The sequence below is a fragment of the Rhagoletis pomonella genome, unplaced genomic scaffold (assembly GCF_013731165.1).
Source record: "Rhagoletis pomonella isolate Grant_MI unplaced genomic scaffold, Rhpom_1.0 Rhpom_scaffold_00011, whole genome shotgun sequence".
NCBI lineage: Eukaryota > Metazoa > Arthropoda > Insecta > Diptera > Tephritidae > Rhagoletis > Rhagoletis pomonella.
In genome coordinates this window covers 5,741,138-5,768,190 of record NW_023458565.1, presented here as the reverse complement: position 1 = coordinate 5,768,190, position 27,053 = coordinate 5,741,138, and the positions used below count along the sequence as shown (strand labels likewise).

The following is a 27,053-nucleotide window of genomic DNA, read 5'->3' as shown; positions in this document are numbered from 1 at the left end:
TTTTTTTTAAAAAAAAAGTTATCAAGCTCTTAAAAAATCACCCGTTACATATGTATGTAGATATATGTATAGGTAGGTACGCACGCATTCGAAACCTGTGTGCATTTCATTTCCAGTGCATTTACGTACACGATTCCTGAAAACCCACACGCATGCGCAATGCAAAACTACAAATAAAACACTCAACGAAGAAGATCTTAGGCTGCAGATTGTCGTTAGCATACATGCTTCATACATATTTAATTTGTATACATATACCATGTACCTAAGTACGCATATACATACATATTTTTTATGCAAGTAAATCTTCAAGAAAGTACTTCTTAAGTGCAGAGACATGCAATTGATGTTGGTTTTGTTTTTTTCTTTATCATTTGTAGTCTCAGGCAGACAAGCTCATTTCCAACGCATTACAGAATCGTACCTAAAATATTCGTACACACATAAGTTCTGGTAACTTTCTAATAAAAGTAAAAATATAGAGGACCGAGAAAGGACTGTTAAAAAATGGGTATTTCAAAATTGGAACATAACCGCAGATTCACAATGAATACCGTGATAAAAAAATGCCTGCTACGAGAAGGAATTTCATTGCGATTTACAATAGAAATTATCCAGGCGACGAATCAAAGATTTATTAAAAACAAAAATCGCTTGGAAAAACATCTTTATGTACTGATAGTTTTTTAACAAATTAAACTACGTACAAAGAGTAAGTCAGGTGGAGAACGACACTTGGTTGCACTCCCCTGTGGTGCATGGGGTTACTCTAAATGAGCTGTATGTATGTAGTTAGTGCGAGTACCAGGCAACTGCATCGCAGATGAATTGGCAAGGCAGGAGTGCATCTTTTCAATGCGCGTATTCCACATTTATGCTGAAAATTCTGGCTGGAATATATATGTAGCTTTATCTATTAGGTGAATAGAGGATGCTCCGAATATCCTATGCGCTGGATAGCACGTTACAACTGGCCTAAATTATAAAGTTAAGAGAAGATTTAGTTGTGAACTGGAGCGACCTCTGTTTCGACGTGTAATCGTGGTTATTAGTGACCCAATGCTGGCATGCGGTTGAAGGACTTCTGTCGTAGCTGCCGCGATGTAGAGAAAATCGAGAGCTCTCTACTCTCCTATCTATGAGTTTTTGATTTTCAATAGAACGACGGGTAGGGTTTACTTTTAAACGATTTGATAATTCCAGTAGTCGTTGTAAGATAAAGGGATTCAGAGTATGATCTCCCGCCTTACACTAATCGTCTAAAGCTCATTAATTTAATTAAACGACTCATTCCTTTGTTAATGTCAAGATCGGACTAGATTTTGACTATAAAAAAACTATAATTTCCTCTCTCAATCATTGTAATACTATCTTTAGCATATCCAAGCAGCAGATAAAATCGATTCGGTATAAAAAAAAGTTCCGTACGGCTTGGGAAGTGCGCCCCTCGTGCCGGTTGGCGGCAAAGGAGGGTAACCTGTGGCCAAGACAGTGCTTACAACTAGCCAGAGAACTTCTGTAAATCAGCAGTTCGGGCATTAAAGTAACTCCGGTTCCTTGATATCTTTGCTGGCATATCAGATTTTAGCACGTTCTATCTGACTATATTTCACCTTACCTGTAGTTTACCGAGAGGGTCACACACAAGAAAGGATATCCGGCTTATCGAATAACCAAATGAACGGATATTAACCGGATATGCGGATAACAAAAAGGATCGGATACTAAGCGGCTATTCAGATATTATTCGTATACAAAAATATCCGAATGTACGGATAGTCCCAGCCTTAATATACATACATATCTACATAGTGGATTCATGAAAATTCCAGTAGTGAAATTTCTTTCAAAACTTAAGCCACTTGAGAATTGCTATGTATGTAGTTGTGTACGCTTAAAAATTATTCTTTGTTTTTTATTTTATTCCACGATTTTATCATTTATTTGTGTAAACAAATGATAAAAATCTTACACAAAAAGGCATGCGCAACGAGTATTTGGGCAATACATATACATATGTATGTACATTTACATACATACATACATTGTCCCTTCAAGTGCAAACTTTGCCTAATGTGCACTTAAACGAAACATAAAACATCAAAATAAATGATAACGGAAAGAGTAAACAAAGTTGAAACAAAGGTATAAGCATTCATACACACATAAATCAACACGCATGCATTCATATCTACCCTGCAGTGAAAAGCCAAATCAGTCAGTAAAAATACTAGTTCATTAACTAGTATGTGCTAAAGCGATGGCCTACCAGATCGACAATAGCGAGGAACTTAAAGCATTCAGCGACATCTGCTTTTGCATTGTCAAAGCCAAAAATAAAATGCAGTTAATTCCTTTTCTTACAAATGTCGGCTGTGGCGTTGCGTGAAGACTACCGATTCTGGTTCTGAGATCGCAGGTTCGAGGCCGCTTGAAGGTGGTTTAGATTTTTCAAATTAAATCAATATAAGTAAAAATAATTATTTCAGTTTAAATATAATAAATAACAAATTTGAAAACCGAATTCCGTTGCAGAAAAACCTACATATGGAAATAAGTACTTGTGGTATAAAAAAAATATAAAGTTGAACTTTTTTTATTAAATTTAAAAATTACAATAAAAATCCTTAAAAATATCCCTGCACCATAACTTGAGCATTGGACGTCAGGAATACCACTCCAGTGCTTTGCTCTGTCGGCCATTCCGACTGTTGGAGCGCCGCGAGCAAAATGGCATACTTATGCTTTTCACGAGCGATGCATTGGCAGTCTATCTCATCACCTTGTATGATGCTACTAGTATTTCAACTAGTAGATGCTGATGTATAGCCTGACAATTGACCTTCCGTTGGACATCGGCATGTTAAAAATACCAGTCGCTAACATTGAAAAATAAATTCTAGTTCACAACTAGTAGCTTTCCCTGCAGGGTATGTACAGTATGTATCAACATATGTACATATATAAATATGTATGTATGAATTTTACTGTGCTTGCATTTCTTCAAAGCAAACTTGGCGCTCACATTTCATTTTTTATCGCTTTTCAGATGTTGTTGCAACGCGATTCACAGAAGGAATAAAAGCAATGCAACAAAGGTGGCGGCCGCAGCTGATGGCTAACACAAAACAAAAACAAAGTAAAATTTATACCACATACACAGGCAGACAAACAGTCAAACAGAAAGACAGAGCGTCTGTAAGAGCAGCAGCAGTGTCTGATTAATTTCTTCTGATAACAGGTTCATTTGCTTTGCATTGCTTTACGCACATAACAAACTACATGCAAAGTACTTAAGGCCAGATTGCATTGTGAATTTGTTGTTGTTGTTGTTCTTTTTTTTTTGTTTAAATTGTAGTTTAATTTGTAAATAGCGCGAGCACGCATGCGCAATGCACAATTACAGGGATTGTCTACGCATACATACATAAATGAGTACACGTTTGTACAGGGCCGTAGGGAGTTGGGCCGGGCCCTAGGAAAGATGCCGTCGGCAGGCCGCTTAAATTTAAATATTTTTTTTTTTTGGAAATCTATGAAATATTTTTTAGGCTTTTCGGTCAGCAAACATCGAGACGACGCATTCATAATAAATGCTACGAGCCACAACATTCAAATTTTTTGATAAAAAAAAATAGTTTTTGAAAATATTCTATCTGAAAAAAAATTTCAAAAAATCACAATGGCACAGAGTATTGCGCAATATTTAAGTAGCGCTACGGGGTGCACTTTAGAATAATTTAAGTTATGATTTTTGTTTACACCGAAGTTGAGTAAAATTATTACATTACAAATTTACAAATTTTTAAAATTTTTTTTTAGAATTTTTTTCGAGTATGCCGTTTTGAAGCCCATTAAATTCACTACTACTGCAAAATGGCGTTGATTTTTAATACTTTTTGTGCTGACGGCTTTTTGCACTTTTTTCTTATGAAAAAAATGCGCAAAACCGTTTTCAAAGAAAATTAAAAAAAATTAAGGCCAATTTTGCAATCGCTTAAAACTTGCACTCTATTATACTAAAAATTAATGGGCTACAAAACTACATACTCAAAAAAAATTTAAAAATTTGTAATGTACCATTTTACTCAACTTCGGCGTAAAAAAAGCATAACTCAAATTGTTGTAGAGTGCACCCCGTAATACTATACTTAAATATTGCGCACTACTCAGAGCCAACATTGTGATTTTTTTTCAATTTTTTTTTTGAGATGGCATATTTTCGAAAACTAATTTTTTCTATCAAAACATTTGTATGTGAAAAGTTTTTCAAGAAAAAAAAAAATTGTTTATTATATTTTTTGTTTTATAGAGAATTTTTATGTGTGCATGTGTGATTTTTTTTTTTGAATTTTTAAGAATGTATTAATTAAGCTCAAATTTAATATTTATTTATTATTTATGTTTATCCATCAACCCTAAAAATGTGAAACAAATCAAACACATGAAGTGTGAGCCCCGTCCATTTTGGTATGGAACACCCTATATGCACTTTTACACTCATCACGGAGACATATGTTTTTTTAGCCATATACATATGTATATGTAAGTATGTATGTACATAAACTTCTTCACTTTTGGCATTTTCTTCGAAGGTATGCATACATGTACGTACATACATATGTATATAAGTAGAGCCTGTTATTATCGCTCGAGTAATTACTTTTATCTCTGTTGTGTCGCACATTTGTGGCTCGGCGAGCGACCATAAAGGCTTTTCAACACGTTTACAACCTCGTGTTTGTCTCTTTTACTTAATTATTTATTATTGTTATACCAACATTTCACTAGAAATTGCTATACATAAGCACGCACCGATATCAGCGCTCGACATTTCGAGTAAGCGGCACATTAAACGCCTCTCCACAATTTAATATGAGTTGCACGTTGTCATCTTCAGCGACAGACCAGACGCGAGACTACGCAACACAGATTCTTATCTACATACATATGTATGTACCTACAACAATACTCACATACATACTTACGTATGCACATATGTATGTACTTCTGGCTGGCAAGTATACGAATTTATGGAAAGTCATACCTCTGTCAACGGATTGCGCTTTCGTAACAGGCTAAAACAATATTATGGAATTAGCACGGTCACACCCAGCCAACGCCTGTTGAAGACATTTGTTGCAAAATCAACAGCTCATATAACTTGTCACGGAGGCAATGAATACCCCACGAGAATTTTGGGGTAGAAAGGAAAACAATATCGACACCGGCATGAACAAGGCTTTATTTTGACACCAAGCAAAAGTTACGGTCTTTAGATGAGGTTACAAAGATCACTCAAGAGGCCGTACAAACTCTCGCATTTCTCCATATCGCCTCGTACGTCTCTTTAAATCTCGAAGAAATGGTTTCCATATTTTTCAAAAAAGTTGTTAGTTAATTCTTGGTTGTAACAGAATAATAGACACCGCGACCTCAAAGATCTTTTGTATCTCTCAACGACAGTCCCTAACCCAGCATGGCCAACATAACTTCGGCTTGCCCAAATAATCCAAACAGGACATTGGTAGGGGTATTCCTTCCAACAAAGAGTTCCACCATTGAAGATTTAAAATAAATCCATCTTTGTCTGGCCAAAGCCAGACAGTGATAGAGAATATGCTCTGAAGTTTCATCATCCTCGAGGCAAAGCCGGCATTCCGACTCTGTGAATGCACCTATTCGGTGCTAGTGGAACCGCAATTGGTTGTGACCGGTCGGGTACTCAGAAAGTAGCCTGATGTCATTTCTATTTACCAAAACAATGTCGTTTCTGTTGAAAGGATAGCCGAAGAGCCTGACCAGTCTAAGGCCCCCACGGCTTGTAAGTACTTACTGCGTTCCCACACCCACCTGTGTACCCACTCAGTAATTAAAGCTATCGAAGAGGACCAACTGAGACCGCGTAGTGGTTGAGGTTCCGAAAAGGCACTTGGCGATCCTTCTCGTGCCAACTCGTCGGCGATAGCGATGCCTTCGATTCCAAAATTTAGTCTCTTTAGTCATGGAGTCAGAGATTTATCCAGAGATCCTGGATAAAAGTATGGAGAGTTGTACATACCAGGAGCGACTTTAGAGCAGCAGTTGAACACGTTCTAATGGATCCACTGACGGATAGACATGCCAATCATTGCAGTTTGTTAAGGCGAAGTATGGAAGTTTTTTGCAGTGTCTTCTGCCATTATGCTATGGATGCATAGGACACAATCCGACGGACGATTATACGGTAGAGCCACTCCCCATGATCTAACAAAAATTCTTCTGCAGGCCTCCATGACCCATTCTTTCAAGATGGAAGTTCCAATTAAGTCGCTCATCTATCGTAATTCCCAGATATTTGACCTCATCGGAGTGTTAAGCACTGTCCCTCCAAGAGTGACCGGACCAAGGTAAACGGTACCAGAACAGCCTCCAAAAAATTTATGCTGAGGCCCTTCTTGGCACACCAGTTTGAGACCACGCGGAGAGCGGCACATATAACGTCAGAGGAAGTACTGCCGAAATATGTATGTAGTTGAGTTTCTTCTGTCAACTTACTTTCAACTGAGCAATCATATTATTTTGCCTATCACTTTTTATACACGTCAATCGAGCTTAAAAATGTCGCAACATACATACATACATATATATATATATAGCCATTTATATGCATAGACTGCCAGCACTCTACTTAGCGGCTATAGCAGGTAAATTTTACAGCCTCGAAATCTACAATCAGCTTTGACAAATTTAGGTTAGCCAATGATGCGCTATCTCACGCGCTTGCCATTAAGTCCAGTCCGTCGCGCCCAGGTAAAATGTTTTCAGAAGGCGAGGCTGCTGTGCTGTATCATTTATGCATGTACGACGGATACATGCGTTGAATATTAAAAATGAACTTTTGGGTTAAAGTTTTACATTTCTATGTACATACATATGTATATACATAATGAGTTTATACATCAATCGCTTTGCATGCCACACAAATGACGCTGGTGATAAATGGCGTTCTTCGAGACGATCAACATAGACAAATATGATTCCTTAAGTTGCTGAAATTTGGTTTATGGCATATTTGCCATGGACTTGGTTGGTATAGCCTTGATCCATTATAGCACTCATTTCTTTCTACTCTAGTTTTTCGCTGTAACCGAGAATCGAAAATACCAAATAAAGTTAGGTCCGTCTCCACCTGGTCTTTGTATCGCAAGGGAGGCCCTTCCTCTTCCTCTGCTATTACCAGCGAGAGCGTTTTCCTCTCTTCGTACGACCTGTATATGTCGTTGTTAAGCTCATGTAGCTCATAGTTCCATTCTTTGCGGTATTTGCCAACTCGCAAAGACTCGTAAATCTTCCCCTCGAACACTTCGCGCCTGGTCAGGCTTGTTGGCGACTTATGGGTAACGAGGTGACATCACCTCGACACTATCTTCCTTCCAACCTTTAGGAAGTCTCGGGTTTGATATTAGCCATCGATTGATTTTATAACTACGAAGATAGAAGTATTTAGATAAGCTTTTAATTTTATTTAAAGACAAAAATGAACGAAATTGCGGAACAGTTCTAAAAACAACAACTGCGCATGCAGATATGAAATTTTTCTCGCTGTTTTTGCAAAGAGTTCGACGACTGCGTTATCACCGCAACAGTGAAGTGTTGAAGACTCATCCATAGCCGATTCAAAAACGCAAATTAAAAATTCCAGTCAGCTGCGACAGTTTTACTAATTTACAACACCTTTGCTTGCAATGAGAGTAAAAAGTGATACAACCAGGTTTTAAGCTATTTACAAATGTAAGTAGTTGAAGAAGAAGTAGAGGCATAGTGTAAATATGTGCTTGAAAAGTTTCAAAAGTGAACACTTTCATACTTGACAATTTGCTTTGTCTATGTAAAGATTCAAATATGTATAGACATTAGGATGATCCACATTTTTTGTGCAGGACATCAGATCTGTACCCTTCGTTCGATTTTTAAATATAAGGTGTCAAATCAAAGGGCTTGGGTTGTAAATTTTACGGTTTTACTTTTTCGAAAAAGTTGCCATCTGTTAATCAATTGAACTCAAGTTACTTAATAATCAGTGCCATCAAATCCGCATCGGTCCTTGATTTTCAAAAGTTAGGAGTCACATTAAAGGACTTGTGCTGCAGACGTGCAATATATTTTTACCTTTTCGAATAGAGTTGCCACCTTTTAAAAAATTAAGTTAAAATTATTTAAAAGGTTAAAAAATGGGTATCAATCGAAATGGGTTTGAAAAGCTTGGTTTCTTAAATTAACTGTAGGACGTCTGCCACCTGTTTAAAAAATTAAACTCAATTTGAATTAATATAATAACAAAAACGAGTAGTATGTAGTTAAAAATATTTTGAACAAGGTTGTCACCACTTTTAAGAGTCGAAATTACACACAAATTAAATGAAGTATTAAAACATGAATGGCAAACATAAGAGCGTTAAGAAATCTTTAATTTGAACATACAGAATTTTTTGATGTGTTTGGGGAGGGTTGCCATCTGTTGAAATTCAAATTATTTAATAAGTTAAGTGAATTATTAAATGGTGGGTATCAATCAAAATGGTTTTGAAAGGGCTTTATTTTCTAAGTATACTTAAGAGGGTTGCCACCTGTTTAAAAACAAAATTCAACTTGAATAAGGCTAATAGGTAATTGAAGTATTTATCACAATATGGGTGTCAGACGAAAGAGGTTTAAGAGTCGAGATCACACACAAGTTAAATAAATTATTAAAATATGAATGCCAAACATTCATAACATTCAGAATTTTTTGAGGTGTTTGGGGAGGGTTGCCATCTGTTGAAACTCAGATTATTTATTAAGTTAAGTGAATTGTTAAAAGGTGGGTATCAATCAAAATGGTTTTGAAAGGGCTCTATTTTTTAAGTATACTTAAGAGGGTTGCAACCTGTTCAAAAATAAAATTCAACTTGAATAAGGCTAATAGGTAATTGAAGTATTTATCACAATGTGGGTGTCAGACGAAAGAGGTTTAAGAAAGGTTTTGTTCAAAAATAATTTGAAGAAGGTTGCCACACAACTTATATTAGATTACAAAATATGAGTGTCAAACGAAGGAACGTTAAAAATTCTTTTATTTGAACATTTAAAATATTTTTGGGATGTTTGATGTGGTTTGCCACCTGTTCAAAAAGTTAAATTCAAATAAATTAATAAGTCAAATTAATTATTTAAAGATCCAAAGGCACTATTTTAGAAGGGATTCTACGACAAAATGTATTTTCTCCTTCCAAAATCTATGGAAAAGTTCAAACCACAGCGGAACGTTTAACGTTAACCGACTTCAAAATATATTCAAAATACGAGTCTCCGTATTTTCCTTTTTCTATAATTTTGAGTGGTCAGAAAGCTAATTTTCCTGTGGGTTTTTGGATCACCTTAATATACATATGTAAATGCAGAAGTAAAGTGGAAGGTATCTTTGAACTTTTAAACAGTCTGGTGACACTAAGTAGTAAGCTATTTACATACATATATGTATATATAACTCAAAGAATTCTATGTAAATAGAATGAGTATAGGTAGGAGAAAACAAACCTAAACTCAAATAAAATTGACTTTTAGGAAGCATTAATTAACGGCTTTTAGGTCGGGCGTTGACTACGGTGGCAACCGCAAGCGCCGTTTTAAATGCGTAAGGTACGAACCAACCTTCATATCTATCTATGTAAGATTCATTTGCCGGTCAACAACCATCGGTCATTGGTGTAAACACCAACAACTTGGCCGACAGTCTGGCTAATGGCAGAACAAACACAACATACCGCGTTGATGGCAAAGTCAAAGCGCAACAAGTTAAAAGCAAATTTCAGCTAACCAAACCGCAACAACTACTACAACAATAACTACTACAATAATAACAAATGAAATGTTAATAAACACAAGTTGGGACCGAAAAGCGAGAAGACAATGGTCAGACGAGCAGAGAGCAAACAACAAACAAGTCGAAGGCGAGTGAATACAGCCGTGGAGTTGGGAGTTTTTGTAGAGGAGCTAGCAAATAAGATTGCGAGGAGGCAGACGATGGGGGGGGAAGAAAATGGGATGAGCTTTGCGGCAGCGCAGTGGGGGTCGCGAGGAATGTTGTACAAATTCAAGCTTCCTTATTTGCTTACAGATGCTGCTTTGCGGCATGCAGCTGCCCGTAGAAGGTTCGTATGAAGGCAAAGCAACAGCTCCAACAAAACGAATAACAACAGTGGTAATTACAAAAGTAAGCAAAGAGCACATACATGCATATGGACATATGTATATACATACGCAGCAAGTAAAAATCTTCAAAAGGAATCCATAACAACAATGTCAAACAGCGATTTTTAATGTTAGCGGCCAGCGTGGTAGTTGTTTTTATAGTTACATGCTTTAAGATGAGCAAACGTTGCTGTTTGTAAATGTTGTAAACAACACTTACTTAGCAGCCAGTGGCAAACGGCAAAACAGCAAATGTACAAATGAGCAAACGGCAGCGGCTTTTCATTACGAGTGGCTCGGTGGTGCTCATCTTCGCGTTGCCGCTGCGGTTGCTTGGTTGCCGTCAAGTGCACCAAAGTGTCAGCAATAGATGCCAAATCTTAATTTCGAAATACATACAACTTCATCAGCGTTCACGTTTTGAACTAATAAATAAATATTCCATTGTCACCGTAGCAGCGGTTGAGAAACCTAGTGGGGTAAGAGGTTCAAGAATTAGTTCTGGCCCTCGGATGAGACCACGCACAAATTCGGTGTTGAATTTGTGGTGGGGGCGAGACACCGTCGCCGAGTACTGTCATTAACCCCGGTGGACGAACGTCTCGCCTCAACCAAAGCAAGATTCATCAACATATCGCTGATTTGCGCCTACACCCCGATGTAAAAGAAGAACATAGAACACAGAGTCCAAGGATAGCTTCTATGAGCGCTTGGAGTGCACGTACGAGCGCTGCCTCCGCCATAATATCAAAATCGTGCTTGGCGACTTCAATGGCAGGGTGGGCAAGGAAGGTATCTTTGGAACCACCGTCGGAAAATTCAGCCTCTACGACGAAACGTCTGATATATGATAGTTGCTAACTTCAAATCGATATATCTCGATTCCTAGACGTGACCCAGCGAAACTCCGGGCCACGTATAACTTGTTTTTGACCGATATAACATTTCCCGTTGGTTTCATCCCATCCAGATTTTGACTGTCGCATAGTGTACTCTGAAGAGTGTCAGGAAGCTGCAGAGAAAAATTGGCCGCCTATAGAGCCACACTGCGATCGGGCGCAACGCGAGCTACGTGGGGTTACTATAGGGAACTGAAGAAGGAAGCGAGACGTATTTGCCGCAATAAGAAGAAAGAGAGGCCCAAATACGTGAGTACGAAGAGCTTGAAACGCTGGCCGGCAGGATAAGCGCCCGAAATTTATACCAGAGAGGCAGGCGATTTACGGAAGGTTCTTGTGAGAACAACACGGCGACCTAGTGACTCATGTCCAGAACGTACTTGAATTATTGAGCGATATTTTTGAACCCTGCTGAATGGTAGCAGTACTGAAAGCTGCGGAAAAGGTGAACGCGAGCACCCAAGTCCTATCAAGTGTATTGTGTGAAAGACTGAATCCCACCGTCAACGAACTGATTGGACTTTATCAGTGCGGCTTTAGACTTTGCCATAGACCAGGTATTCACAATACGCCAAATCTTGGAAAAGACCCTCAAGAAAAGGACCGCCACACACCAATTATTTTTTGGCTACAGCTATCGACAGCACTAAATTGTCTGAATCTGGCATACCCGTAAGCTGATACGGCTGTGAAAAATGACGTTGCGCAATACCACCAGCTCCGTGAGACAATTTCAGACAAGGCCACTCCCTTTCAAGTGACTTCTTTAATCCGATGCTGGAGGAGATAATAAGAACTGAATAACTGAACCGCTCAGAAACAATTTTTTAAAGCTTTACGCATTGGCGACGGCAACTACCGCCGACGATTTAGCGTTGATCTGTATGGGCTTTATTACGACATGGACATAGTGCAGCGAATTAAAATACAGCGGCTCCGCTGGCTTTGCCATTTCGTTCGAATGGACACCGACGCTCCAGCTCTGAACTCGCAACCCGCTGGTGGTAGTAGAGAATGAGAGAGGTCATCACAGCTTTGAAAAGACCAAATCGAGAAGGCCTTGGCTTCACTTGGCATTTCCTATTGGCGTCAGTTGGCACAGAAGAGAAACGACTAGCGTGTTGTGTTGAACTCGGCCAAAATCGCTTGGGCGGTTACAGCGCTAAAACAGAAGAAAAATATGCATTAATTTGGCGAATACCAACGAGTGCTCTCTGAAAACGTTTGTGCTATGAGAACGCGAACGAGTCTACTACTTTCTGGGTAGATATCCGGGGCTGCAGTCGAAGCGACTGAAACGCCGGTCTAGCAGAGGTTCAGCCGGGTAATGCTTGATCATTATTATTGTGCTCTAATGGAATCACATAGGGTGGAGTGTGTCTCCATTTTGCACTCTATGTATTGTGAATGGGAAAACTATGTTAGTATGTCTCTAAGTGAAACAAAAGCTTATTATACAAAAAAAAAAACATTTAAATGCACGTTTCAAACTTTGTAGAACATTTGTCGAATTTTTGGTTTTATGGTTTTTATTAGATATCTCTTTTGGTTCCCTCCCAATTATTTATTCCCAACTTGAGTGAAGCATGGGCTCTTCATTGAAAGGCTGCCCAGATAGGACATTTACCATATAAGGATTTTAGATTCGATGTACATATGTTGAAACGATTTTCCACCAACAACGAAAATCATCAGGAGTCTGAAGACGTCGGTGACCGCGTTAGTTTTTCTCCACGCGATTATCTACCGGATACAAGATACTAATCAAGGAGTTAACTTCAAAAATAATAAACTCCACGATATCCATACTTGCCATTAGAGAACTACTACCTCGCATTACGATGACAAGCTAAAAGCTGCAAAATATCCTAATGACTTCACACAATGAGCGCATTTACCGTTTTCAAATACATACATACATATATATACACCCAACCATTATCGAGAATAATTTAGTCGGGCGAAAAGTGATCGCACTTACCGTTTGCAACTGCCAACCAATGAAGAATGAAGAACCATCTTATTTATACATATTCTCAAATTCATGACAACAACAACGTAGGGAAATTATTCAATTTGTAGACTCAACAATTTCGCGCGAAACACAAGGCAACTCGGCGCTCTGGCCATGCAATATCATTCAAAATTTATTGCCTTATCATAGTTTCAATTATTGGAACCAGTTCATTTTAGCAATAACTGCCAACAACATAACAGCGGCAACGGCAATTGCCAAGCAACAACAACGATGCTGCAAATTGAAAGGCAGCGCAACCGAACAACAACTACAACAATATCAACAACAAATTAAGAGTAGCCTACGCACCTGCTGTTGCAATCGAGCTGACTGTTATGGTGGCAACTGATTGGGCCGCCAAGCCAACGGAAGATCGTTTTGACCAGCATCGTTGGAGCTGCTGCCGCTAGTAGAAGGATGCTCGTTGCTCAGGAGCGTCGAGCAAACTAAATGTAGGAATGGGGTGAAGTACTAGCAGCTATGTACATATATAGTGTGTGGTACCACCACGGTGGAGTTAGTTGGTAGGTATATGTATATTTAGTAGTTAGTTTGGTGTCTTCCGTATCAGAAGGCAAACTTTAAATTATGTCAATAATTTATCCACTTCAACGGCAATGGCAAACGAAAACAAAGCAAACGAGCTAGCAAAAACAACAACATGTGCAACTCGAACTACTCGAACAACGAAATGATGACGATGATGAGGTGCACCAGCTGCCGCTGCCGCTGCCACTACCACTGCGCCTGTTGCGAGAGCCTATCGAAGGTAAAGCAGCAAAGTTGAGGCTAGAGTTGCAGTTGATGCTAGTAAATCGAGTCAGGAAGACTTTTGCTTTGCAGTTAACGGGGTGTACGGACTACAAGGCAAAACAGCAGGCAGCAGGCAGAAAGCGGCAAGCAGCAAAAGGGGCGCCCAACCAGCAACTTGTAATGTGGCAAGAGTGGCAAGCAACATACATACTTCTCGCAAATGGCGCAAGATGCAGTGCAACAGTTTGCTGCAATCTGGAAAGCAGCAGAAAGCGAAAAAGCAAGAAACGATTGAACAGGCGAGGAGGTAGCGAGCGAGAGAAGGCGATAGCAGGCGTCAAGATTTGAAGCGCTGAAGCGGCAACACGATCGACTGACTGCCAACACGACTGAGGGTATTTCATGTTGCTGCTGTTGTTGTTGTTGTAATGTTTTTTTTTTCTGCAGACACTTGTTTAGCTGCTGTTGCCGATACACTTATTACTTTAACTACTTTTTCTTTTGGTTTTTTTTTTTTAAGTATGTAAGTATGTGTGTAGTTTAGTTTTTTGCTTGGTGCCCATGTCGGTGGAAGGTTTGCAAGTTGTGTGGTTCACCGTTTGCTGCCGTTGCGCCACAAAGCTAAAATGTGGCAGCCTAGACCAGGTTTGTGCACTTGTTGTGATGTTTCTAGCTCAGAAAGGCAACTAAAATCTCCTTTCCTATACACTTACATCGTATGGAAAGCAATTTACATAAGTGCATACATACATTAGGACGGGTCAATTTTTATTTTCTTTTACTATGCGCGTATAGCATAGGAGGATTCTACTTGTAATTCCAAGCAAATTTGCCGAATAAACCATGGCTCTAAAATCAATTTGGAGTTTGCCAAATTGCGAAAACAGATTTCGAAGAAAATATAAAAAATTTTCACTGTTGCGCCTTCTGGTGGAAGTTTTCAAGTTTTAAGAAAAAGATAAGTGCAGAAATGGCTTGTAGCATGTTTTTATATAAAATTAAAGCACTTCTCTAAGACACTATAACAAAATGCTAAGAAACCTATTTTTGCAATAATCTACTTACTTCCTACAGCAAAAGTTTAATGATTTCTGGAGAGCTTTATTCTACTCGCATTAGGGCGGTGATAACTGAGATCTGATGGGTAAGTACTGGAACGAGGTATTTCACTTCAATATACTTTGGAACAAAAAATCTCTTGGAGACGAAAATATAGAGATATGTATCATATTTACTTTAAAATCCGCAAAATCCGAACAACTGACGAAAAATTTAAAAAAGATTTCCCCTACGTCCGTCCAAAAAAAATAATAATAATATGTTTTGAAATTGCCATGCAAAAATCCTTTAGATTCAGGCGTGTAGGGCGAATTTTTTTTCTGGTTCGGTCTAATGTACCTACATATGAATTTATATGTACGTGTTTACACAACCGATTCGAGCTCAGCCGCTCCACTCTGGTGCTGGGTGAAAGAAAGGTGATTTTTTTATAGAATAAATTACACACTACATTAAGTGGCTAAAGCAACTTGGAGTTGATTTGCAAAAAAATCAACAAGCCGTTGCACCACTATTTCACGTAACTAACACATACGGTTATTACAGCTGCAATAATTATGACAGTCTGCACTTAATGAACTCGAACCATGAAACTAATCCAGTTTTCAGTATACATTTCGCCAAGTCAGCAGAAAGCAGTTTATATCACTGTAGATTTTGTACGTTGTTTAGTGAAGTGTATTGGTATGATTGTATGCATATATGTAAGTATATGCATATCGATGGCTGAGTGGAAGATCGACCTATCTCGGCAGCCAGTTCGAAAACGCCCTATCTCAGCTTATTTTCAATGTAATTTTGTTTGAGATAGGGCGTTTTTGAACTGGCTGCCAAGATAGGTCGATCTTCCACGAATGTGCACGATTCTCAATCTAATATTCTCTATCTCTTTAGCAGAAAAAAAAGGCAATTTCCATTAAATCCGTTCCTGGTTATCACCTTTCCTTAATAACTAACCAACTAAGGCTCGCCGTGGACTTGTGTAAGCTTGGTTGCAATCCACTACCAAACACCTCAAGAGAGGCGAGAGCATACCGGCACGAGGATATAATCTCCCAATATCTGGCAAGTCAAAATTATTTTTATCAAACGCCCTCTTAACACCAACAAAAACTCCTCATTTGCACTGTGTCTAGGGCCTCGAGTTCGTATAATAAACAGTTGCTTCGGTCGATTTTCCTCCTTATTCAAATCTACAAAAAAGGCGTTTTACATTTCAATATATTTTTCGAAAATTCCAAGACTCCTTTTTTTGTTAGAGTGGTCGATGTATTTTTTGATATATTTATAGATTAGTTTATCGATATTGTTATCGGTATATATTTCCTAGTTTTCAATCAACGGTGTCGTTGTCAAAACAGATATTTATCGCCAGTTATAAATTTTTTGATATACATATGTATTATATATTTATGTGCTATCCATATTGATATAACTTTATTTATCAATGTTATCGAAATATTTTTAGAAAATTTCGATAAAAATTTTTGCAATACCTAGCGTTATCGATATATTTATCGTATAATTTTTCGAAGTTCTATTTAATATCCTTATTGATTAACTTTTCTTAAATTTCATTATACATTTTATTGATATTGTTGTCGATATAGTATACATGTGTATGTAGGTATGTATGTAGGATTTTCTTGGTACAGAAAATGAGTTTTTTTCGGTATGAGCGGTATGTAGTTATTGCTACTAATATCATATCATATTGCAACCGGCAATGCATCTGCGAGCGTTTAAATTAATAGAGTTCTACGGCTTTTGTGTAGTTATTATGATGTTACATACCTATGCAGTGCATAGTATGCACATATGTATGTATGAATTACAGTACAGCAGCTCACGTAGAATATTTTTCCAACATCTTTATAAGTAGTTTGTTTCAACCATCACTTACTTCAGCATCAGCTATCAACTCTAAATGCCTGTACGCGCCAATATAAATTTTCCAAACGTTGCACAGAACTTAGTGACTTTGAACTTAATATTATCTAAGGTGCAACCATGCTAGACTTAACCGCACCTCTATCACTACAGACATATGTGTGTACGTATGTATTAATTTATGTATCTTCACTTCCAGCAATGCAGTCACTTCCTTCTTAAGCAGCCTTACACTGTAATGATGACTTCGATTATAAAAATCGATCACTAACTAACAAAGCGCCACACACAAGCGATACATACTTACACATGAATGGTATGGTAGGTACTCATAGTTATGCTCATATAAACCCATTATCTATATGAATATGTATGTATGGCTGAACAAATGACTATGCTGAGGTGAGAACAAGACGAAACTAAAGACAAATACTTAAAAGGGTGCTGGAATTGAGAATTTATAAAAGGAAGCAAAAGGGAAAAATCAGCAGCCACTATAAACTGCTCAATTAAGTCGCACACGTGCAATAGCAGCTGCCACAGCAACAGCAACAACAGCAACAAAAGCAACAACAACAACAATACATTATTTAACAAAGAGAAGAAGATAAGTATGTAGTAGCGGCAACATTGCCAGTGGTTGCATTTAGTTGGGGTAACCTGAGATGAGTTACTAGTCGTTGAGTGGCCAAGGCTATGCCGAAGCCAGTCAGCCAGGCAGCAAGATTACTTATCAGCCAAGTGGAAACGAAGGCAAGTAATACAACCCACAATAAAAGTAACTAAAACTAGCTAAACAAAACGTCAATAACATGGGACGTGAGAGCAACAACAAAAGAAGAGAATATAAAGCGCAGCACTGGATAGATGAAAGCAAATGCATAGATACTTAGCTGCTCATCAGCGCCAAAAGGCTGCTAAACGAAAAGTGCTTGCAAGCAAGGAGTTACCTACATATTAATATAAGCTTTATTGTACATACATACATACATTCACACATACTTGTGCGCATTTATGTCGTAGGAAAGTTGCTAGTTGCTAGTTGCTAGTGAGCTGTATTGTATTCTCCTTGTGACACCACATTTCACCGTCTCTACGCCGATAAAAAATTATCTAAACAATTCCGCGCGCTGGCACACCTCGTTTCAGCTGGATTCAACGTCTCCTACTTTTAACAATTTCAGGTCCTCATCTTTTTCATTCAATTTTTTTTCTTCTTGCTCGCTTTGCACATCTCGAAGACATTTCAATGGTGTGCGATGTTCGAACTTAATAGGCAAGTAGCAGCGAAATATAGTAAAAAGTAAAAAAAGAGCCTAAAAATGTTGGCTTTGTTGTTTGATTTTTTTTTCGTTTCGTTTTTTTTTACTTTATTATCATTGCTGGTGGCTACCATTTAGAAATGTTGTCGCGGTTGTTAAGAGAATTCTTTAGATATGCAAATTGTTTGGTCGCCTGTGTTTCGGGGTAACATGGAAATTTCATGTTGCATTTTAGCTTAATTATATACGTTGGCGTTTAAATGGGATGCACAGCACAGCAAATGCTTGTCGAATCAATGCAAACAACTAAATAAAAACTAAAACTGTTTGGTGAGCGAGCGGCAGTGGAAGTGAAAGGAAATTGTTGTGTTTGTGCGACAGCGGCCGGTGCAGTTACGTGGCCAGTTTTGTGTTTATTTGGATTATTAAAATATTCATATGTGCCTGTATAATTTATGCTGAAACTAATTAGAGTTTTAGAAAGCAACACCAGTTACACGGCTAATTAACGAATTTTTTGTTGTGGCATTAAAGTATTTATTTATAACAAAACGGCAAATCTCAAATACTTCTCAGTGTCTAATGAATGGGACAAGCGCAACTAAAATAGGTCTTAATGTTAGCATCTATAACTGAAAGTCAGCCTCCGAGAGGATCCAAGTACAAAAAGATTTAATTTTATTTATACATATACGAGCTTCAAAGATATGCTGATTAATAGGAAAATTCTGACAACTGCCTTTCAGTTCACCACAGTCTTACAAAAGACAAAAATTTGTCTTTTGAAAGACTGACTGAAAGGTCTGCTAACGTGGAGATCTTAGAGTTCTGCAGTTTGCCTTTTAGCAATACGTATTTTAAAAATTAAATTATTTTATAAATATATGTATATTTTTCTTTTTAAAACCATAAAAATCAATAAATGAAAGAAAATTAAATTAAAAAACCAAAATTAAATTAAAATAAATAAAAACATTTTTAAAAATTAAATTGAATTAAACAATATATATTTTTATTTTTAAAGCAAGAAATTTAGAAATTAAAAGATAATTAAATACGGAAAAGAAAACATAAAAATAATTAAAAAAAGAAGAAAATAGTACTTAAAAATTAAGGAAAATTAAAAAATATATATTTTTGTATTTTTAAAACAGGATCTAAAGTTGCAAAAGAAATTAAATTGAAGAAATACTTTATAAAAAAACTAAACTTATTTAATTTTATATTACATTTTTTTTATTGTTTTTTTCAATTTAATTTTCATTTGGTTTGAGATTTAAATAGAGATATATTTTTATTTCTAAAACAAAATATAAAAATTCAAATAAATATAACTAAAAAGGCAAAAAATAAATTAAAATCTTAGAAATTAGTGAAATATCAAATGAAGGGAAAACTAAATTGAAAAAAATGAAAAATATTTAAAAATTAATAAAAAAATTAAATAAGTTAATCTAAAGAAAACCTTGTTTTTTTGTTATTTATTTATTTATTTATTTTTTTGTTATTTCTTACCCTTTTTTGTTTTTTAATCATATTTATTTGAAAAATTTTAATCATGATTTTAAATTTTAATTCTATTTTTTTTCGTTTTTATATATTTATTTTCTTTTTTGCGTTTAATTTTCTTTGAAATTTGAAATTTTATTTTTTTTTTATTTTTTTAATATCATTTACTTTTTAAATTTTTTACAAATTTTACAATTTTAATGAAATTAAATAAAAATTTATTTTTCTTTTTAAAATCATATTATTAAATCTTTATACATAATTTTCGGAAATAAGAAAATATGGATTTTTATTTTTAAAACAATAATATCCCCCAAAAAAATATGAAATAAAATAAGTTTCTAATAATTGAATAAAACTAATACTAACTAATAAAACTAATCTTTCTTTTTTAAGAAAATGAAACCTTGTAACAAGAGGAAAATTTTATTTAAAAAAAGAAAAAAAATCCGCGACACCAGGAATGGAATGCCGACGTTTCTCCAAACTTGGATATTTCGAACGGGCGCGCGCCGGTGCTTTTTTCACACGGCTATTGCGACCGTTGGAGCGAAGCGAGCTAAATGGTATACAGGTGCTTTCTCTCAAAATTGCTTTTAATCATTAGTGGTGAATGAAAGAGCTTTTTTCTAAAAATTTTGGTCTAGAATAACAAAAGTCTTTTTACTGTCGTAACCCCGTAATTTTGAAGATAACAGAGCGTTTTCACCTTTTTAGTAATGGAACATTTGAAAATATCCTTTAAATTTGGTTGTAGCTATTCACGAAGGCGCCAGTGACCCGCAATCGTGGCTATTAACCTAAAAATCCCATTTCTTGACCTCCTTATTAGCTCTTCAGTTTTTGTTTTTTCGTAGTGCGGTAACCTTCTACTTGCAGCTTTAAAGGATTGTAGATTGTTCCATTTTGACTCAGGCATTCGTGCGAATTGCATGTGTATTTCTCTGCATTTCCCTTTTGATTACTCAGAGTGGACAGTTTATTGACTCAGCTTCAGATTCATCAAAAGATGCTCCTGCCGTAACCGATTCACCTGCCCGGAAACCCTAACGTAGATTTGAAATCTCCGCGTAATTTGTCGGTTGGTGATATCAATGCCAAACTGCTGATTGGTCACCCGAGAAAATGTAGAGGTTTTGTGCTTCTGCACAAAGCCATTTCAATCTCCCAACACTTCCGCTTGAAAAAAAAAACTATCAAGTAAGCTAGTTGGAATAAGAAGGAGGTTTCCAGAATTTCAGAGAATACCTTGCCATCCATACCTCAGTCCATTTTGGAACCGTCAGTGAGAGTTTGCCTTACTATGCCGATCTTCAAAAGCCTTACCCTTTAGGTTTTATTCCAGAATCCGTTTCACATTCGTATTTGCGGCGTTCTATGAGCATTGGATGTAGAATCGCATTGAACTCACTCATGAATCAAAAGGTTAGAAAGATTGGTGCCAGTAAAACTTGTCGTGCGAGAACCCTCAATTTATTACACACCTATTAAAATTCACATAATGCATTCTGCTTCATTCAGACTCAGGAGGTCCTTGCACCATTCATCTGGGATGGGAACTTTGGAGCATCCACCTGGATACATCATCTATACACCGATGGCTTCAAAATAGTACGCGGAGTTGTAACAAGTACTTTCTTTGGCTCTATGCGGCTAAGTGGATGAGTCCATAACCTGGTTTTACGAATGTTTTTCAAGCAGATTTTCTACGTATCTCCCAGGATTCCTAATTACCACGTAGCTTAGACCCCCTCCAAGGCTAGTTAATTGTCTTTCTCTTGGACAGTCGGGCCTCCATTATGGCCCTGGCGTCCCTTAAAGGAACGTAAAAGCTGGTTAAAGAACACAAAATTCTTTTGAATAGAGTAACTAATTAAATTAAAGTTTATTTACAAATGAAATTTAGGTTTCTGGTTATCGCAATATCCCTGAAAACGATGGGGCCTTTCGGGGCACTATTCGGTTTCAAAATTGAGTATAAGCAAATCAATCGTTCCACTTGGCTTTGCATTGTGCCACCTCCAAGGTGTGCTTCACAAAGAACATCGAAGCAGGTACTTAGATCGAAGTAGTAGATTTAGCTTAGGTTCTTGGGCATAGCAATGTCGTTAGAAGCGATGCGTTTCCCAGGGATTCTTCTATAACGACTTCAAGCGGTAATGATCTCACCCTGAACTGTTTATAAAACGTAGATCCGAGGATGCCAGATTAGTACCAGTTCCCAGTTGCTCAGAAAACCACACAACGTGCCGTTTGCACAATATTCTGAACAGTCCTACTACGTTTATAGTTTCATTCATTTTCGCAAAAGTTTATCGGAAATATTCGACAAAAAAAAACCACACCAAAAAAAAAAAATAGACGATCATTGGACGTAGTACACACTTCCATCCTGCACATCCACATACATACATACATGCATAAAAATGTATGATATTTAAATTTGCATGACTTACACATATCACTTTGCCACATGTCATTGATATACGATTGTGCATTTATTTGCATATTTTTGCACACTTCACCGCACCAAAACCACACAAAAACTGGATATAATCCCACAAGTACTTACTCAACAATTCATGCATATACTACTACATACATACATACATATATATATATTTATTGGTAAAAGTATGCATGTACATGCGAGTATTTCAGCACGTCAGATAAATTTACAACTGTTTGATTGATTGCAAATACAACACTGTCGTGCAGCCAGTTAGTCCGGTCAGCCCGAAATCCGTGACAAATGTTAATTTTTATACAGTAGGAGAGTGGATACAAAAAATTTCAGCGATTAAAAGTGTAGTGCAATGCAATGAGTCAGACGTTCGTTCGGATTTATGGTATGACAATCAGCCATTGGAGGAAAAAATTAAATTTAATGAAGCGTATATCTCTTTTGGTGACTAACCAAATATTCTTATTTTCCAAATGTTTTCCAAATGCATACAAACCACGATGCAATTTTTTGTTTAGATATTAAAAGTGTGTGGTATGTATGCAACATTTCATTTCATTATGTCATTTATTGAGGGTAGAGCTGTCGAACTGAGGTGAGAGAAGAGCAGGTTTTGAAGGACATTAGGAGAGATGTGAGCACAGCAAGTCGCGGCCTATTTTAAATACACGCAAAACAATACATTTATGAATATGTCACGACACTCCTAGTTTATGAAGTTATTGAAATTATTTGATTTTAAACATCGAAATTGCAAGTTCGTTTCTTTAAATGCCTTCAATCGGCGTGTGTCCCTAGAAAAATCTATGTAGCAGTTCGAATCTAATAGGCGGGCACCTAGATTGGTTACGATAGGTTGGAGTCAGTTTGGGATCAGTACATTAACTATGATACAAGAGTATTGCCCATAGAAATATTTTTTTACACAAAACTGCTCAATATCTTTTCGGGGTTGATCTCAATTGGTTGGCTTTACAATATGTAGGACCAGCTTTATGCAGATCGCTTAGTATACCAAGGCTTTTTATACCCGAGCGCACTTGTGCACAAGGGTATTATAACTTTGTTCACATAACGGTTGTTTGTAACAGGCAAAACGAATCGAGATAGATATAGACAAATGTATACATAAATGATCAGAATCAAAAGAGAAATCGATTAAGCGGTGACTGTCTGTCCGTCCGTCTGTGCACACGATAACTCGAGTAAAAATTGAGATATCTTAACGAAACTTGGTACGTGAACTTGTTTTGGGCGTAGGACGGATGGTATTGGAAATGGGCGAAATCGGACAATAACCACGCCTACCTCCCATATAACGGTAATTTTAAGAAATACGAAAACTGCGATATTTTAGTAACTACTGAAGATAATTCACTCAAAATTGATACTTACAATGAGTTTCAGACGGAAAACATGAATATTATAAATTTTTGGAAAATGCGCGTAGCCACGCCCACTTATGGTTACATGTGTATATCTTGGTAACCGCTGCACCAATTTCTTCCAAACTTGGCACAGTTGTTGGCCTTAGTACAGCATACTAAATGGCTGAAAATTTAAAAAATCGGACAATAACCACGCCTACCTCCCCAAATAACGGTAATTTTCAGAAAAACGAAAACTGCGATATTTTAGTAAATACTGAAGATTATTCACTCAAAATTGATATTAGCAATGAGTTTTAGACGAAAAATAATAATATTATAAAATTTTGGCAAATGGGCGTAGCCACGCCCACTTATGGTTACATGTGTATATCTTGGTAACCGCTACACCAATTTCTTCCAAACTTGGCACAGTTGTTGGTCCTGGTACAACATACCAAATGGCAGAAAATTTCTAAAATCGGACAATAACCACGCCCACATCCCATATAACGGTAATTTCGAGAAATACAAAATCTTCGATAAATCAGTAAATATTGAAGCTAATTTATTCAAAATTGATGGTTGCAACAATTCTTTCCCAAGAAATACGTTTATGACAAAATTTTGGAAAATGGGCGTAGCACCGCCCACTGGTGATCACATATATGTATCTCGCTAACCGTTCTAGCAATTTGTAACAAGCTCGGTATGGTTATTGTGCTTGCCACATAAAAGCAAACCGTTGAAAATTGTTGAAATCGGACTAAAATTGAGGCCGCTTTTCATATAACGGTAAATTTCAGAAATGCTTGAAATTTCAATATTTCGAAATTTAAGGACGCTAATTAACTTAAAATGTATACACCCCGGCTTATCATGTAGCGGTAGCTTTCGGAAAGGTAGAAAACATATATTTAATACTTGCGCCGGGTATTTAATGTTCGGCTCCGCCCGAACTTAGACTTTCTTACTTGTTTTTACATAAAACTGCTCAATATCTTTTCGGGGTTGATCTCAATTGGTTGGCTTTACAATATGTAGGACCAGCTTTATGCAGATCGCTTAGTATACCAAGGCGGTTTTTTTAATTTCCTTTAGAAACCAGACAATTTTACCTGCTTTGAAAATGAATTTACTACTAAACTGACTCCGAAGTATAAGAGCGTAGCTCTTTGCTAAGTAAGTCACATAGACAAATATGAAGTTCACAAACTTTTTTGTTAAATGTTTGGAAGGGGGTTTCTTCTGATACTTTATAGTCTTGTTGCACATAGTAAGGCGTTCAAATGGAATAATGGGCGCTTTTATAAGACGTAGCTGTTTAGCTCAACTGCTACGAACTGTTGGCATCTGTTGGACCCAACAATTACGTCTTAGAAACGGCTTGATGAATATGCTGCCAAATGAACAGCTGATAAATGTAAAGAAATGAAATTGCAATAAATAGAGATAGTTGCGCCGATAGTATTTAGAATTCAACGCTGAGCTGCCGCCGTGTTGAAAAAATCTTTCAATGGTATAATGAATTAAACAGTGTATAATTATATAGCAAACATCTTAAAAACTTATATTTAGAAACGTGGTATTAGTATAAAATATTTTAGCTACTTTATAACATCAGTAATATAAAATAGAATAAATTTGTTTGCAACTGCCACCTAACAAATCGGCGTTAAATTTAATACAAGCGGCGTAAGTCTTTACGATCAGCTGTTTAAGCTAAGCCCAACACGTTGAGTTCAGGTAGCGTAAAAATTTTCCGCTTGAAAAAAATGGCGGAAAGTTGCCAACTGTTGAGCTGAGCGGAACTACTCAACTGTGTGTTTCGAAGACAAACACTCAACAGTTTAACAACAGCTACGTCGTAGAAACGCGCCCAATGTTTTTGAAGCTTTTTCTGACAGAAATACACTCGCAGCTGTATCGTTCGTTTCTGAAGGTTGACTTAGTCAACTTTTTCTGATATTTGGATGTTCTGCTGATCTGGTATTGATCCCGGCGCATACATACAAAGTGGAAGTGCGCTACTCCGATCATTCAATTTTTAGTGGTCACAAAAAGTTTGATTATGATCCCCAGTACATCCCACAATAAGTCATATGTGGCAGGTGTCATCAAAGTGTTCATAAAAAATAGTGAACGAGTCGCTCGTTAACGACTGTTACCATTCGCGCCCAGAGCTTACGGAAAAATTAAAAAATTAATAAGAAATAATTTAAGTTTGTCAACAACTTGACTTACCAATCAGCAAGACTGGAACGCCACTTCCGAATGGGATTTAAATGACAATGCTTAAATTAAAGCACACACATCGCATTTGTAGGTACGTAGTGAGTATGTATGTATATATTCAAACCCCATGCAAATGCAGCACCGCTGGAATTGATTAAAAATCACATAGAGAATAAAGAAGATACAATGGAGACGTAATCATGGCCACTGAATCGCAACAACGCAGCCCAAAATGACAACAAGTGCTGTATTTGCTGAGCAGAGGAGCCAACGGGCATTCCAAATAACAGACAGACTCACAGACATGGGACAAACAAACAGATAATACGACATCCTGTTGACAATGCACAACTGGGCAACTGAGCAAACGGCAGCCCAATCAATGATGAGCTAACCTGGCAGGCGGACAGTCAGCCAGTCGGACAGTCAGCCAGTCGGACAGTCAGCCAGTCGGACAGTCAGCCAGTTGATGGCGGCTAGTATGTGCGGCTGTTAGGCAGCCATTCATGTGCATATTATCTCGTGTTTTTCGCGGCACAACAACGTAAATCTCAACAGACGAAGTCGCGACAACGGCAGCGTTAAGTACTCTCGTAGAATGACCCGTCGGGCATGTGGCAGCGTGTGCGCCAGCAGTTAGCAGGCAGGGTACAGAGAGCTGAATGACAGCGTTCAAGGGTGCAGGCGGTGGCAAAATGTGGACCACCAGCTATGCTGCGGTAGCCCAGTTTACCAACTTAATTGAGCATTCTCGAAATATAGTTTGTGAATATACACGTACATATATTCATATATGAATGTGAATACAAATAAAGGACCGATATGTAGAAGCAAAAAAAAAACAAGAATGAAATTAAATAAACACAAAATCAGGCGAGAGGAAAAGAAGAGAAATTAATGTAAGCTAGTGGGTAATGCAAACGAATAACATACAAAAATGAAATTGTTTAAACGAACGAAGAATGAACAACTTAAGTCACTGCCTTAAGTACTTATCAGCGATGCTAATCGTTGATAAAATCAGGCGAGAAAGGAGACGGCGAGCGACAACGACAGCGACTGGACAGTCGGACACAATGCAAGCCGATGGACAAGCGGCACAAAGGTTTATATGCCCGTGTTTGTATGTACGTAGTAGGTACTTCTACATGACAAATGAATGAAGATGTGAAGCAACTACTTATGAGCGCCCAAAATTTCAAAGTACGTAGTGCATAGGGCAAGTACTTGGGCGGTGAAAGTGCAATGGCTTTATTATTAAAACAAAATAAATAATTTTTAAGGAATAGCGCCATTAATTGACCGACTGATCAGCTTGTTTAAGTACGCGTATGATCGCCAATCGCTCACTCTCTTCCAAGCCGCACGCTGGCTAACAAGCCCCCC

The 27,053-nt window shown here is 37.3% G+C and overlaps 1 protein-coding gene across 1 annotated transcript in view; it reads right to left on the bottom strand.

Annotated features, from left to right (window-relative positions):
- LOC118747316 (fringe glycosyltransferase-like) overlaps positions 1–27,053 on the bottom strand; it is a 156,427-nt gene that overhangs the window by 89,320 nt on the left and 40,054 nt on the right. The gene's annotated exons all lie outside the window — the stretch shown is intronic.